At 33.8% G+C, this 15800-nt stretch overlaps 1 long non-coding RNA gene across 1 annotated transcript in view; it reads left to right on the forward strand.

The window, feature by feature from the left end:
* LOC123610725 overlaps nucleotides 1-14957 on the forward strand; it is a 61723-nt gene extending 46766 nt beyond the window's left edge. Inside the window, exons 2-3 of the long non-coding RNA XR_006718267.1 lie at nucleotides 11030-11066; nucleotides 12721-14957. This is a non-coding gene — a long non-coding RNA (uncharacterized LOC123610725). The remainder of the gene's footprint in view (nucleotides 1-11029; nucleotides 11067-12720) is intronic.
* The last annotated feature ends 843 nt before the right edge of the window (nucleotides 14958-15800 follow it).

Consider the following 15800-nt stretch of genomic DNA (forward strand, 5'->3'; position numbering starts at 1 on the left):
GCAAGGTGCACACTATGAAGCAAACTATCTTTTGGTTTTTAAAAAATAAAATCACTCCATCTTGGATGAGGCAACATAAGGTGTATGAAATTAATTACACAACTAAAACTTGAAGTAAATTACTAAAATTTAGTTCTCTCATGGAAGGGTAGACAGTGATTTCCTTCAGAATATGTATCTGACTTTGGTTCAAATTCTTCTGTTATGCTGTACAGATGAAAGAAAAAACTATTTTTGTTCTAGATGATAGCACTAGATACTGAAACTGAACCCACGTGACTGGATGCAGATTTCAAAGGATAATACACATCTGTGCACTAATGCATGCTCTTAAAACTCCACACCACAAGGTCAAATGAAGATACCAGTGACTATTTGCAATTCACTGTTATGTGACAAGACAGATGATGACAGCTAATATTTTTATAATTTGTTTCTGTGTAAATTTAAAATGTTAAATACAACACAAAAGCTATGTTAGCATATTGACTCATTTCTACTTTTACCTACTGATTAAAAAAAAAGAATCTCCCATCTCTATTATTTTTGAGTATAAATAATCCATGTGTATAAGAAATGACACCTAAGGTATATTCAGTTATCAACTACCTAGGATTTTGGAAAGTTGAAGTAACATAGATAGTTCAAGATTCTATAAAATAAAAACTTTATCATATGTTTTGAGTGGGATGAATTCTATTTTATTTACATAGCATATGCCAAATATAACCAAAGGAAGCAATTCAGAAAGGGCTAGGGTAATCAACATGTAATACAATATTGCCATGGACAATCTACAAAATAGAGAATCTATGTACAAATAGTCATGAATGATAACTTTAGTCCACCTATTTTGAAACAATTTTGAGGTAGTTTATTGTAAAAGCATAGTATAGGAAATGTTAAACCATTAATGCAAAATTTAAATGTACAAATTAAATTGTAAAAGGTGAGGATGGGGGAAATTAAGTAGGAAATATCTGTTAGCTCATTCTTTAACCATATAAAAAGCCTTGGATATCAATCAAAAGATTGACAAATGAATATTTGCATGTGTTAATTTAAAGTATATATTTGTTCATGTATATGTAATTTTTTTTAATTTCCATATTTTCCAGAAATTTCAGTTAATCAATCAATTAGATTGCAGTTGTGTAAGGATAAGAGGGTACCTAGTGCATTCAGAAATGATGATAGAGGAAAATAGTAGCAGTTGGGAATAAAATTTAGGTTCCAAGTAGAAGTGGATTTGCCATGTTGTTGATAAGGCCCCAGCTTCAAAAGCCCTGAACTAGAATGAGGCTCTTCCACAGCCCTGTACCTAATTTAGTATTCATGATTTTATTATTTTTTTAAGTTTATTTATTTATTTTGAGAGAGAAAGAGGGAGAGCATGAATGGAGAAAGAAAGAAAGGGAGAGAATCCCAAGCAGGCTGCACACCATCACCACAGTGCCAGATGCGGGGCTTAAACTCAGGAACACTGAGATCCTGACCTGAGCCGAAATCAAGAGTCAGACCCTTGTCTGACTGAGCCGCCCAGGCACCCCTTGTATTCATAATTTTAAATTGTTTTTTCTGAAACAAGGCTCCCAAAATTATATAAGCCTGATGTCCCATAAAGCTTGGATTGGTTCCTGGATTTAAGTTTTTGGCAGTTTAAGAAAAATGTACTTGATCACACAATACTTAATAATAGGGAAATTTCCAGTTAATCAAGACCAGTAAACATTTCTTCTAGTTGATATGCTCATACAGAAATTTACTATTAAATACTTCATGTAAAGTCACTGAAAAAATAAAATAAAGTTATAGTCCCTTGGAAATCATGTCACAAATGGCAATATATCACAGAGATATGGAACATTATTTTACCTATGGTGTTTCTTTATATAAGCAGCAAGGGCATGCTATTAAAGCATATTTCACATACTGTTCTTTTTTCAGGATGGCACAAAGGAACCCTGGAGTCAAGTTTGCTGGAAAGTTTGTTATGGGGTAGGGGGTGAAGAATAATAGCAAACTCAAGAGGTAGGGCAGAAAATAAAATAGAAAGAGATGAGCTAGAAGAACAAACACATTGTGTACAGAAAGGATATTATCCAGTCACAGTAAAGTAGAAAGATGAACTATCTTGTGGAACTGCAAGATTCAACAAGTTGTGTACAATTTTCCATTACCATCATGCATAAAATGAGAGCAATAAAATTAAAGCATTAATAGTTATATGGAAACAAGATTTTCAGTACAACGAACTGACAAGATGATATGAAGGTAATTGGTCATGAGAATATTTAGCAATTGTAATGGTTGTCTTTAAAAAAATTGCTTTACCATAATTAAATTACAAAAAGTAATTGTTTCATTGCAGCATATTCCTATATACCATATTAAAGAAAACAATAACTACTTCAAACAGTATGAATATTATTTCCCAACAATTATTATTCAAGTCAGGATTTCTTCATTGCTATGTTACTGATGCATTGAGAGTGTCTGACATATACCAGATTCTCAATAAATATTTTTAGTAAATTAAAAAAGCACTCATGACACTAGAGACATTTAAAATGTAGTTTTGTTATGAAAAGCATTATATGAGTATACATATACTTACTGTACACAGTAATTATTTAAAAAGGACTCTGTGTGTAATAAACTATATATACATAACAAAATCACAACTCTATATTATAAATTTAATATATTAAAAATTTTTACCTAGTCATTATAAACATAAGTTGCACTATACAACCAAAAATTCGCTTGGAGAATGCTCACAATAAAAGGTGATTCTGATTGTTTGCATCACTTTACAGAACCATCCAAAGTAGGGGCGCCTGGCTGGCTCAGTCAGTTGAGTGTCTGACTTTGGCTCAGGTCATGATCTCACAGTTCTGACAGCTCGAAGCCTGGAGCCTGCTTCGGATTCTGTGTCTCCCTCTCTCTCTGACTCTCCCCGGCTCACACTGTGTCTTACTGTCTCTCTCAAAAATAAATAAACACTAAAATAATAAATAATAATAATAATAATAATAATAATAATAATAAATAACTATCCAAAGAAGCTGATAATCTGGCTTCATTTTCTTGCACAGCAAGTGGAGATATTTAGAATTATTTGCTAGACTCTAGAAAAGCACTAAAATTTGGGACAATTTTTTATAGAATTAACAATCGAGGTATCTAACATTTAAGAGCTTCATCAACAGCTTCAGTTGGGAAACTCTAGAGAACTGTTTCTTAATGATAAATTTCTTTTTCTTTGTACCTCCATACTCCCAAAAAATAGTCTTGAAGGGTAAGAGAACTCAGAAAAGAACTAAAACTAAAACTACTTCAGAAGTGTGTGTAGAAAACAGAAATGTAATGTCACAGTCATACTCATCTGTCCTGGCAATAATTGGTGTTTATGCTTATTACATGGTAGTGTTTATCTAAACATTCCCTGGCAGAGTCAGTTTGTGACCCTCTATTCTGTATTTGAGTCCTTGTCTAGTGCCAGCAGCTTGGAATTCTGCCTTAGACATTGTAGAATAAATTAAAGGAATAAGTTAAAGGTATGGAATAAACTAAAGTAAGTAAGTAAGTAAATAAATAAATAAATAAATAAATAAATAAATAAATAAAAATGAATCAGTACCAAAATTCAGAGACTTTTAGTCAGGATAATGATTTCCTATTTAGGTTTTTATACAGTAAAGATTTATTTATCAATCCATCTGTTTCTCCTTCAGGCTACAAACAACCTCTAGATATGATCAACAAAGAAAGAGTAGAAAGATAGAAAGTATTCTTTATCATTTGTATATCCCGTTTACTAATTAAAACAATATATCATTACGTATGTTTGAATGATAAAAACACATTAATAAATTACCACTTGATCAGCCATTTGAACTTTTGAATTTAGTTACCTTATTACTAAATTTACAGTTTGGTAAAGTGATTCTTATGCGCACACCAGTTGATTTACTATAATTTTCTAATTTTGAGTTATGGAGCATGATAAGCTATGCTTTAAGTTATATAAGTAGAACATATTTATTCTTGCCTATACAATAATTAAAACTTTGGGAAATATTTTATGGACATTTTAATTACCATTATTTTAAGGAAATTATAGATGTTTGGGAATAAGAATAAACAATAACAAGAGGATTTTCTATATCTGAGATAAAATGTTTTTGGTTTAAAACAAAGAAGAACTAGAAGTACATCATTCTGTATATTATTGACCATAATTGTTGAATCTTAAAGGGAAAGATCAGGCTCTTAAAGAGAATAATCAGTGAAAGTAAAGTGCTGCTTAGGTGCAAGAAAAAAGGCATAAAAGCACAAGAGCAAGTATAGATAGGGCAGGGAGCACACACATTAGAAATAATCTAAGGGCTAAAAGTAGGTACTTTCCTGAAGCAAATACAGAATTAATCAAAAGACTGACATCTAATTATAGGGAAGTCCTGGGATAACAAATATAGAGGCCTAAGAAAAATAAGAAAATTAACATTTAATCTGAAAGGGTTAAACCTGGCCATGATTATCTTAGAAATTGAAATGGAAATTTTCCTCCCTGACTATAATGAATCAGCCCTCAAGTCTGAAGCTGTTCAGGACCAAGGACAAAGACAATTCAATACAGCCACATAGATTTTCTCATCTCACTTGTCTGAGAATCATATATAATCATATAGCTGGAAATGACTTTAGAAATCATCCATCCCAACTCCTTTTCTTTACAGATAAGAAAACTGAGGCACAAGGTTATTGGTAACTTTTCGAGTCACTCTATTAATAAGGGGTAAACTTCAGTTTAGAATCTAAGTCTACTTTTATACTTGGTACAGTGTTCTCTGAATCATACAAATATATAGAATCACATGTGCAGAAGATTGTGAGTGCTTGTTTTCATATTAAAAAGTAATTCATAGTTGGCTTTTGTGGATATATTTGTAGGTGTACGCTCGCACGTGCGCGCGCGTGTGTGTGTGTGTGTGTGTAGAGGTTAATATTCTAAATGAATGGAAAGACCTTTTTCTGAATACCCCACTCTAATCACAAGTGACTATGTTTCAGACCAAACATCTAATTTTGGTGTGTTCATTTGGAAATGGTCAAAAGAAAGCTGCCCAAATTCAGAATATCTCCTCGGTTTTTCCTTTGGTTAGCAGTATTTTATTTTTATTTTATTTTATTTTATTTTATTTTATTTTATTTTATTTTATTTTATTTTATTAATTTTTTTTATTTTATGTTATTTTAGAGAGAAAGAGCAAGTGGAGGAGGGGGCAGAGAGAGGGAGAGAGAGAATCTCAAGCATTCTCCATACTCAGCACACGGACTGACACAGGGCTCAATCCCATGATCCTGGGACCATGACCTGAGCTGAAATCAAGAGTCGACCCTCAACTGACTGAGCCACCCAGGGGCCTCTGGTTAGCAGTATTTTAAATAGTTACTTGCTATTTTGTTCTCTTTATTCTGCAATTTTCTTGTTTGATATCTGGAACCTCTTCTATATTTGTCATTTCTGGGTGTTCTATGTTTTTTGCATTGTTGTTAATTTGTAAATAGTTCTGCTGACTTTTTTTTTTCTTCTTTTTATCTGAAGGTTTGGTCAAGAAGAGTTAGAATTTATAAATATTAAACTATTTTTGAGATTTTATGAGAAAAAAATCAATGAGGGAAAAGTCTACTTTTAAGCAGAAATATCAAGAGGAATTAAAGGTTAAGTTCAAGTGATAGTATAAGATCCAGAGGTTTGTTTTATGACCTATACAGTCATTCAAATAGTAAAACAAATTGGAAATTGAAATATGAATCCTAATTTGGAAACATTTTTTAAGAAAAACTTTTACCTGCTTAGGTAATATTACAACTACTTGGTATAGTGTAAAGATTATGAACTTTGGAGTCTGAATGAAAATGTTGGCTTCACCCATTCTATAATGTTCAGAATATTTCTTAGCTTCCCTCAGTCTCAGTTTCTCTTTTTGAAAAATAAAAATATACTTTGGGATAGCATTAAATCACACATGTAGGCATATTAATTCTCCCTGATGCAGACCCCTAAAGAGCTGAAGAAATCTTATGTATGATCCAGAGTTAACTATCATGAATCTGCCCAGCTCCTGCCATTGTGATAAACTCCAAGAGCCAGGGGATTAAGTCTTATTTTAGACATAGACTCCCCCCACAAAAGGAATCTGGTAGAATCTTAGGGGGTTTTAGACTTTCTCTTGCCCTAAATAAGAATTTGTGCCTTTTTCTCTGTGGATCTCTAATTTTTTTTATTCTTCAGCCCTTGCTATCTCATCATACCTTCCTGTGGGTTTTTGGAAGGGATTTAGCCATTGAAATATACCTGACTATTGACAAAGAAGCTTTCCTTCATTTTATACAGGGTACCATTTCTGTTTCTACATGTCAAGCTATTACTGACTGATAGTAAAGAGACACTGTGGAAGTCACACACAGTTCACATACATTCCATAGATTATAATAAAGTTAAATAAACATTAAAATTTTAAAAAATATGCATCGTTTTCTTAATGAAGAGGTTCTGGGAAAATCAAGCAAAAACCTTTAATAAGAAAAAGATACAAATATATATTATATGTCCATAAATACTAATATTTGCTTCTGCGTACTTTACTCACATATCAATTATTATATTGAAACAATTTGAGACAAAAACTTTTGTGATTTCCCTTGATTATAGATTGCATACCTACATAAACTCATTAGAATTTCCCCATAGATCTCAGTTCTCTTCTTGAACTTCACAGCTATAATTGTTGAAAAGTTTGTTTGTTTGTTTTTTTCTTATATTCAGCCAAAATCTGTTTCCCAGAACCTCAACTCACTGATAACTTTGACAGTCACTAAGTCCTGGGAGTCAATAAAAATGGGGACACATTTTATCTTCTCTGGAAATACAGACAATCTAGCTGATAGTTTTGTGCTTTAGTTTCCTTTTCTGTAAAATGGCAATAGCAGTATATATATTATGCTGAGTGTGAAATGTAGTAATGATTTTCTACATGTCAGTTCATTCCATCCACTCCTCTTTTTTCCCTGCCTCAGAAAGTATCTCCTATTGTTGAAGATGACAATGGCTGAAACAATTAATAAACAAAATGTCAGTATGTAATTAAGCATTAAATTGCTGCTGTATTTAAAATATACATATTAATTTGTGGGACATATAATATGCACGTTGTGGATTTAACTTAGAAATCAATACTTTTTTGTTGTTGTTTACTTATTTATTTTGAGAGAGACAGAGTGCAAGCAGGGGAGGGGCAGAGAGAGGGGAAGGCAAAGAGAATCCCAAGCACTGTCAGCGCAGAGCCTGATGTGGGGCTCAAAACCACAAACTGTGAGATCATGACCTGAGCTGAAACCAAGAGTTGGCCTCTTAACTGACTGAGCCACCCCGGTGCTCCAGAACTCAATACTTTTTAAAAATGTAATTATGTTCCTCTGTGATACTTGGATGTTCTTCTGTGTTTTTTCTTTTTTCTTTTCTTTCTTTCTCTGTCTATGCACGTGTCTGTTAACTACTTCTCTCTCTCTTCTCTATATCCAATCAATGACCCAATCATATTGATTATATCCCAGTGTTGTTACACGTTTGAGGCCCTATTTTCTCTTCTAGTTGTTGCTCTAGTCCAGACCCTTGTTAACCCTTTCCTGAACTATAGCATTCTATTCCCAACTGGTCTATTTGGCACGAGTTACGTCCTTCTTCAGTTCATCCTATAGATTCTAGCTGGTTTAATTTTCCTGAGCAAAATTCTGACCAAGATATTGCATTGCTCAAATACTCTCAATATTTCATATTTTTTCATGTTCTTGAATGAAGTTCAAGTACCTTTTCTTGGAAATTAATATTATCTAGATAAAGCTTTACTCTGACTTACTCCTGTTTTACACTTTCTTCACTACCCTGCTTAACAAACCCTAAGGCCCTGCCAAATTTGATATTTGCTGCTTTCCTTTTGCACTTTATAACTCTTGCCTTTGAGCAATGCTTACCTATCATCTCATATTGTCCTTCCCTCTTTCTAGACTTTTTACCATCTTTAAATGCTTACACCAGGTATTACCTAAATACCCCTCTCTTATTTGTGCTCCTACAGCTCACCGTGGCCATTTTAGAACACTCATAATCTTTTGCCCTGTTTGCATGAACATGTTTACTCTCCCCAGCTGTATTATAAACTGCTTGAAAGTTGTCTTTATGTAAGGCACCTAAGTTAGAGTTTGAAACCTGTAGATGGCAAAAATATTGCTTTTGAAGTCTCCAGAGTCACTGCGATTTGGAACAGCAGAGTTTGTTTCATAAGGAAGGACAGTCTTTGAGTTGGACAGCAGGGAATTTAAGGGAAGACTTTTCCCAACAGAAGTTTGTATAATGGAAGGCAATTACCCTGAGTAAAGACTTGTGTTGAGGGTAAAGTTGGAAATAAATCCAAGTACTTATAAAGGAGTCTCATCATAGAGATCTTGAAAAACAGAAGAGTTTAAAAAGGCAAACGATGGTAAAATAAAAATATTATATCAGGAGTCAGGAGACCAGTCACAATTTAACTTCTGATAGGTTAAGACTTTAATAATGATTTTTATGCACCTCAGTTGCTAGTGTGTGAAATTAACAGATAAGATTCAATAGTTTCTAGTCTCTTCTAGCTTTAAAATTTAAATTTCTTTAGCCTATAAAGAAATAATGGGCTACATTATGTTTTTGGGCAATTAGTGGCATATAAAAGCAGTAGTTAAGGAAGATAGGAAAAAGATCAATGAGGATTAAAAAACTTTATAAATATAATATTTTAGCTACTTTATTCTATATAAGTAAAAATATTTAATAACTTTGGAGACATCTGTAATCATATAAATAATGTGTTACAAGTTAGTGAGTGTATGTCCTAATTTTTGTCAGTTTACCATTTACTAGTTGAATGTTCAAAATCCTTAATTTAGAACCATAATAGTCTGAAGGGGTCACAACTGTTATGCAGACCAACACTCAAATTATCCCAGACAAATGAGGTTCTATCTTTGATTTTAAATACCTCAAGGCAAATGGCACAGTCTTTTCCTGGCTCAAATAGATCCAATTACCTCTAATGACCCCGTTACAGTTTATTGAGTGTCTATGATCCAGGTGCTTTTGCTGAAGCCTAGAGTAAAATTTTATATCATTTTGTGAAACTCCTGGACAAAATGAATAAAAATTACTGAGACCTTTTCTTACAAAACCATTTTTTTAAATGTGAATATTATTGAGAACCTACTGTGTGAAAGAGATGTGCTAGGCCCCACAGAGAAGCCAAAGATGAGTAAGACAGCCTTTGATCTGAGGGAGCTTGTAGTTTGCTAAGATGCAGGAAATATGCAAAATAGAGCTTCTGAAGGACTGACAGGTGGCATTCAGTAAATGACAAGTCAAATAATGCAGAAGTTAGACTATGGTGTGTACTACCAGAGAAATACAAAAAGCAATGGGAACTCGGTATCCTAGATTATATATGGAGAGAGAGAAAGACACAGAATCTGAAGCAGACTCCAGGCTCTGAGCTGTCAGCACAGACCCCAACACGGGGCTCAAACCCACGAACCATGAGATCACGACCTCACCCCCAGTTGGACGCTTAACCAAGTGAGCCACCCAGGTGCCCTAATGTTTGTTTTTACAAGTCACAGATTTTTGGGATGCTTGTTATCTAGCATAATTGTAGCCATCTTTGACTAATACATGTGTTATTTTGTAATATTTTGATAGCTATGTTTCCTAAATAATGGTAAAATATAAATGGGGTGTTAGGAACAGGAGATTTGTTGTAATAAGTTAAGTGTTGATTAAATGTCTCAAAATAAATATATCTCAATAAAGGTAATAAGATTTTAGTAACTAAAAATATAATCTTCTCTAGAAACCATTTTATTCTCATTGGACCCACAAGAAAGTTGAATCTGAAAGAGATTAGGATACACAGTATTTATATAGGAAAAACTGTAAATCATTTGAAAGTTTCTGCTTTTCAAACTAACATTTATACATGTCCCCTTCTTAAATTAAAGCACAGCATGAAAAATTGCTTGTAGGGGCCCCTGGGTGGCTCAGTCAGTTGTGCATCTGACTCTGGCTCAGGTCATGATCTCATGGTTTGTGAGTTCAATCCCCACATCAGGCTCCGTGCTAACAGCTCAGAGCCTGGAGCCTGCTTCGGAATCTGTGTCTCCCTCTCTCTCTGCTCCTCCCCCACTTGTGCTCTATCTCTCTCTGCCTCTCAAAAATAAATAAATGTAAAAATAAAAAAAAATTCCTTGTATATTTATACCATTCATCACCTGTGCATTTTAATCCCTTTGTAATTTAGTTACTAGGGATCATGATGCAAGGCATAAATTGCCTTTGTTCTGATGGGGACTTATTTGGAATAAGTGGCCAAAAGATGTAACTATATATTAAAGTTTTGTAACTTTTAAACTATGTATAGATAGGGGCCCATGGGTGGCTCAGTTGGTTAAATGCCCAACACTTGATTTCAGCTCAGGTCATGATCTCACAGTTCATGAGATTGATCCCTGTTTTGGGCTCTGCACTGACAGCATGGAGCCTGCTTGGGATTCTCTCTCTCCCTCTCCCTCTCCCTCTGCTTCTCTCTGGCTCACTCTGGCTTCACTCTGTCTCTCAAAATAAATAAATAAACTTAAAAAAAAAAACTATGTACAAATACTTGGCAAGAAAAAGTTGCAATGTCATATAAGGATATACTTAGGAATTATAGACCCAACTGAATAAATTCCTCAATTCTAAAGGATGGCCTATGCAATTCAAATAAGCTCATCTAATTTTTTTAGCATGAGTATGTATATATATACATATATATATATATATACATATATATATATACATATATATATATACATATATATATATATATACATATATATATATATACATATATATATATGAATATAAAGTTGTGTAATTATAGAGTGAATATTTCCATTTCAGATGTCAAAGACATCCTGTCAAAAGCCAAGAACTATGAGTAAGTGGATGAAAATACTTTACTTCATAAACAAGTTGGCCTATTTTTTTATCCTACTTCTTTAAAGAGACAATTTCCTTTTATAGGTAAGATAGTAATTGTTGAATAATTAAAATATATTTCACAATAAGTCGGGAAGACATAAAGGACATCAGGACCATTTTGTTTCAACAAGACTAAAACCGTTTTCTACATATTTGTCTATCAATATGTAAAAAAACTCATTAAGTAGATGTTTTATTATTATGCATCTCTAATTCAAATTTCTCAGTTGCAGGAAGAAAACCTTTTTGAAAATATTTTGAATAGTTCCTTAGCGAAAGATTTTTGTCTACTAAGATTTCCACTTTAAAGTTGAGGTTATGATGTAGAACTGATTTAATATAGGTTATATTTAGTTAGTTGGTTAATTCCTGGATGTAAAAAGAAATAATTATAGCTAGACATTTCACTTTTTTAAGCATACATAGTTTTCTTGGATTTGAAACATCATAGTTACTTGGGCTTTGTTTTTTTTGTTTCCTTGCAAAATCATAATAAGCTACCTCTATCCATCTTCCAATTAAGTACAAATATCTATGTAGTTTTGTAATTAGTTATACATATTTTTTAAATAAATCTTTCAGCACCTAAAACAACATAATTAGGGACAAAGAATATCAACCTAACTAATGAACATAGAGTTGAAAAATAGAATTCTGAAAAATTAAATGAACTCTTGCTTTGCATGTCAGTGAAAACCTTTTGTTATTTTCTGGCAGGTATCTAGATAGACAGAAGCTTTCCCATGTATTGACAGAACTGTGCAAAACCCAATTAGTTCTTTAGCTTTACCAACATCTGTTCTTTCCTGAGAAATTATTCCAAATAATTCTTAAGCAAGCAGAAAGTTATTCACATTATAAAAAGTTCAAGAATACTTTAGCTTAGTTTTATTTTGGGCTTTGTAAAGGCAGACAGAAACTGTCACAGACACCAGCTTTAGATAAAATCTACAGTACATTAAGCCTGGTGCTTCACCCACATTATGAAGACCAATAGCCAAGCTAATGGAGAGAAACTGCATGTAAAAAAGGTCAAAAGAAGAAAATAGATGAGAAATAAAATATCAGAAGTGTATGAACGTGTACATTTCAGATTGCATGTAAATCTAACATTTAATTTATATAGTTGCTGCATTATGCTGTATTGTTTCAAGTGTAATAATCATCTCCTTGACTATGATGTAAACTCCTTGAAGCAGGCATTGTGTTTATAGTCCCTTTGTATTCCTTAAAAGAGCTAAGCCTAATGCTGAACAACCATTAAATTATTATTGATAAATTGATTAAGATCATAACTCAAATTTGATAGGACAATGCAGTGTTAGATTGTTAATTGCAAACTGCACAACTGTTAGGAATTCAAGTTGAATTGACACGAATAGCTTTAGGTTACCCTGACATTGTTTATTTATTTCTAATTTTAAGATTTCTCTAACTTTATGGCTAATGACTAAAATTTATAAAACAGTTTTCACTGTAGTTAAAAAATATTTCCCATGTAAATGTGGTCTGTGTACTTCTTTTTTATTATATTTTATTCTTCCTTTGGTTTTGTGCAAAAAGAAAAGATACATTATATGCTCTTTAAGCATTGCTTTCCTCCCTTTCAGACACACATTAAATCTGATGAGGTGAGAAGACTTCCATTTTGATAATCCTTTTATCTTCACTCTCCAACTAAAGTTAAGGAAGAAAGAACTATTGGCATTCAATAAAGAATGATGGGAACCCCCGCTTTCACTTGCTCTGACCCCACATAGGAAGAGAAGTAAGTCAAAGAAAGTCATAATGACACATAGTTTTCATTACTATGTGATATTTCAAAGTTAAAGGAGAGAGGTAATACAGAGGGTATACTCTCTCTTAGACTCATATCTTTTCACAAGGTTCCCAACCAGGATATGGTTATAGAAGGACTATCCTCTCTTCTAGGGACCACATTGTATTTGTAGGAAAATTCTAGTAGACGTTGACATTGTGATTCTGTGTATTTAAGTGTTGTAGCTTTGTTTTAGGCATAAGTAATTGAATCTGGCTGTAACCCAGCCTGTATCAGATTACTTCACTGGAGTTGAGTGGGTTTAGAACTCACCTCTCCTCTCTTTGGGTCCTATGGTGGGAGCTGCACACTCTTGTTGAGACAAAGAAGATGACCTAAGATATGTTTCTAAGTTGTGAGTTATTTTTACACAACCTTGTGATAAGGAGTATGATCTTTACAAAAGGAGCAATGGTCTTTATTAAATAGGTTGTCTAAGAGTATTACTGGAGAAGGGTGTCTTTGGTGACTGTATTGTTGGTTATATCTGACTCCAATTCACGGGATATTGCTTTGAGAAAACTATTGCCAATAGTCCCTAGACTATCAGTGGCATGTCCTGTGTTATTAATCATAGAAAAGCTGCCATAATTTCAATGTACACATCTTCCTTGACTTATGATAGGGCTATGTCCTGATAAAACCCTGATAAATGTTGTAAGTTGAAAATATCATTAGTTGAAAATGCATTTAATATACCTAACCTACTGAACAGCATAGCTTAGCCTAGTCTTTTGAATGTGCTCAGAACACTTACATTAGCCTGCAGTTGGGCAAAATCATCTAATGCAATGCCTATTTTATAATTAAATGTTGAGTATTTCATGTAATTTATTGGGTGTTGTGTTGAAAGTGAAAAACAGAATAGTTGTGTGGGTGCAGCATGGTTGTAAATGTATCAGTTGTTTACCCTCATGATCCCATGGCTGACAGAGCTCTGACTCACTGCCATTGCTGAGCATCACTAGAAAGGATTGGACTGCATGTTACTAGCCTGGGAAAAGATCAAAATTCAAAATTCAAAATAAAGTTTCTACTAAATGTGTATCACTTTCACACTATCATAAAGCTGAAAAATCATAAGTCAAACCATTGTAAGTTGGGGACCATCTGTACAGTAAGTGGCATATAACTAATATTCTTGTTTATATGTGAATTTCACATGTTTTATCTTTTGGCTTATTGGACATAGGTCAGTGAAAAGTAAGCATTGTTAGCACTAGGGAGTTTTCTACATGTTATGTCTTTAAACTCAATGAATCACTGTAACATCCAAACTGGCATTGCACTATTTATACTGTCTAATCAGGAATATAATTTCACAACATCGAATTTGCAGCACAACCATAGCATTGCAATTTAGCACACATTTTGTTAATGTGCTTTGTATCCCATTAAAGTCTCATCTTCACAGCCCAGTGCCATATGTTACCGAATCTAGAGTAAACCTCTTAAGCAAGAGGAAATAAATGGGAGTAAAATTACAATGTGACATATGCTATTGGTTACCTACCAACAACCAGTCCTCTCTTCTTCCCTGATCAAACCCCAATTTTGTTCAAGTTTGGGAAAAATGTGCTCAGGAAAGATGAGTTCACTTCTAGCTCAGGTATGAAATATGAAAGATATCGCCATAGTATCATTCCCCTTTCAACCAGAGATTCATTTGGAATTTGTATGTAACTGAGTTTTGGCCAAGAGGACATGAAAAAAAGTCTGTTGCAAGGCTTCTGGAAAAAGTATTTTTCCTGATAAAAGAAATACGCGTTAAGGAGAAAACTCAGTTCCCTTTCCTTTCCAGCCTTTGGATGTTGTTATGAGGATTTAATGCATAGAGTTACTGCTGCCTAAGGGGTTGGGGATGAGGAAGTTTGTGACAGGCAGAGCAAGGCAAGGTTACTTGCCAGAGGTTAGAACGAGCTTAGGTACTTTAAGGCATTGTTAGGCTGCTGAGCCAATGCTTAGATCTGTTTCTCGCTGGACTTCCTCCTGAATGTCATAATAAATGTCCTTATTGTTTAAGCCACATTTAGCAGGGTCTTCTGTTACTTACAGACAAAAGCATTCCAGCTGATAAAAGAAGTTAGTTAAAAGAATGCAGTTCGTACCATTGTGGTTGCTTTTCTCACAGGCAAAGGTAAGGCAAAGAGAAGAAAGAGCATGTCTGGTTTACTAATGAGCTTTTTGTAGATCTGGTAGTTTACAGCTTGAAATGTATTCCCCCCACAGAAAATGTTATAAATGGTGTCCAGGTTCCCAAGGTAAACCCATAAGGCCTATTTAATCCAATAATACCACAAAATCTGTATGGTCTAGGAGAATTGAATCACCTTGAAAAACAATGTTTCCTTTGGGATGAAAATGTATTCAAGAAAAAAAAAATGAATTCAGAGATCCAGCTTGGCAAACAGAAAATAATTACCCCAACATCAACAAAACTGAGGACTTCTCTTCATTATGGATAGAGTAGTGGGAAGATTTATTAACCCATATCCCAAAAGGCAGTGGTAATACCTGTTGCCTGAGAGTCAGCCTGAGAGGGGTCAAAGGAGCAGGATAGAAGCTTGGCAAGTAGGAGGGCTAAATGTTTTCTTTCCCCTCTACCTCTAGTTTCAGGAATTTACCTGCCTGTTTCTATTGCTATGCTACTATTTCTAATAAAACAATTATCTTCCTTTCTTCTCTCTGGAGAGAAAAGTTATCCATAACTTGTGGCATACTCGGGCAGAATTAAGAGTGTTATATTAATATTGTTGCTTACCTGGTTCTGTTCACTCTGAACTGCTGGTTCTAGATGCAGAACTAGATGCAGTTCACTCTAGAACTGCTGGTTCAAGATGCAGCCTCCCAAAGGCTAATTGTAAGATATTG

This window comes from Leopardus geoffroyi, chromosome C2, assembly GCF_018350155.1.
Source record: "Leopardus geoffroyi isolate Oge1 chromosome C2, O.geoffroyi_Oge1_pat1.0, whole genome shotgun sequence".
Taxonomy (NCBI): domain Eukaryota; kingdom Metazoa; phylum Chordata; class Mammalia; order Carnivora; family Felidae; genus Leopardus; species Leopardus geoffroyi.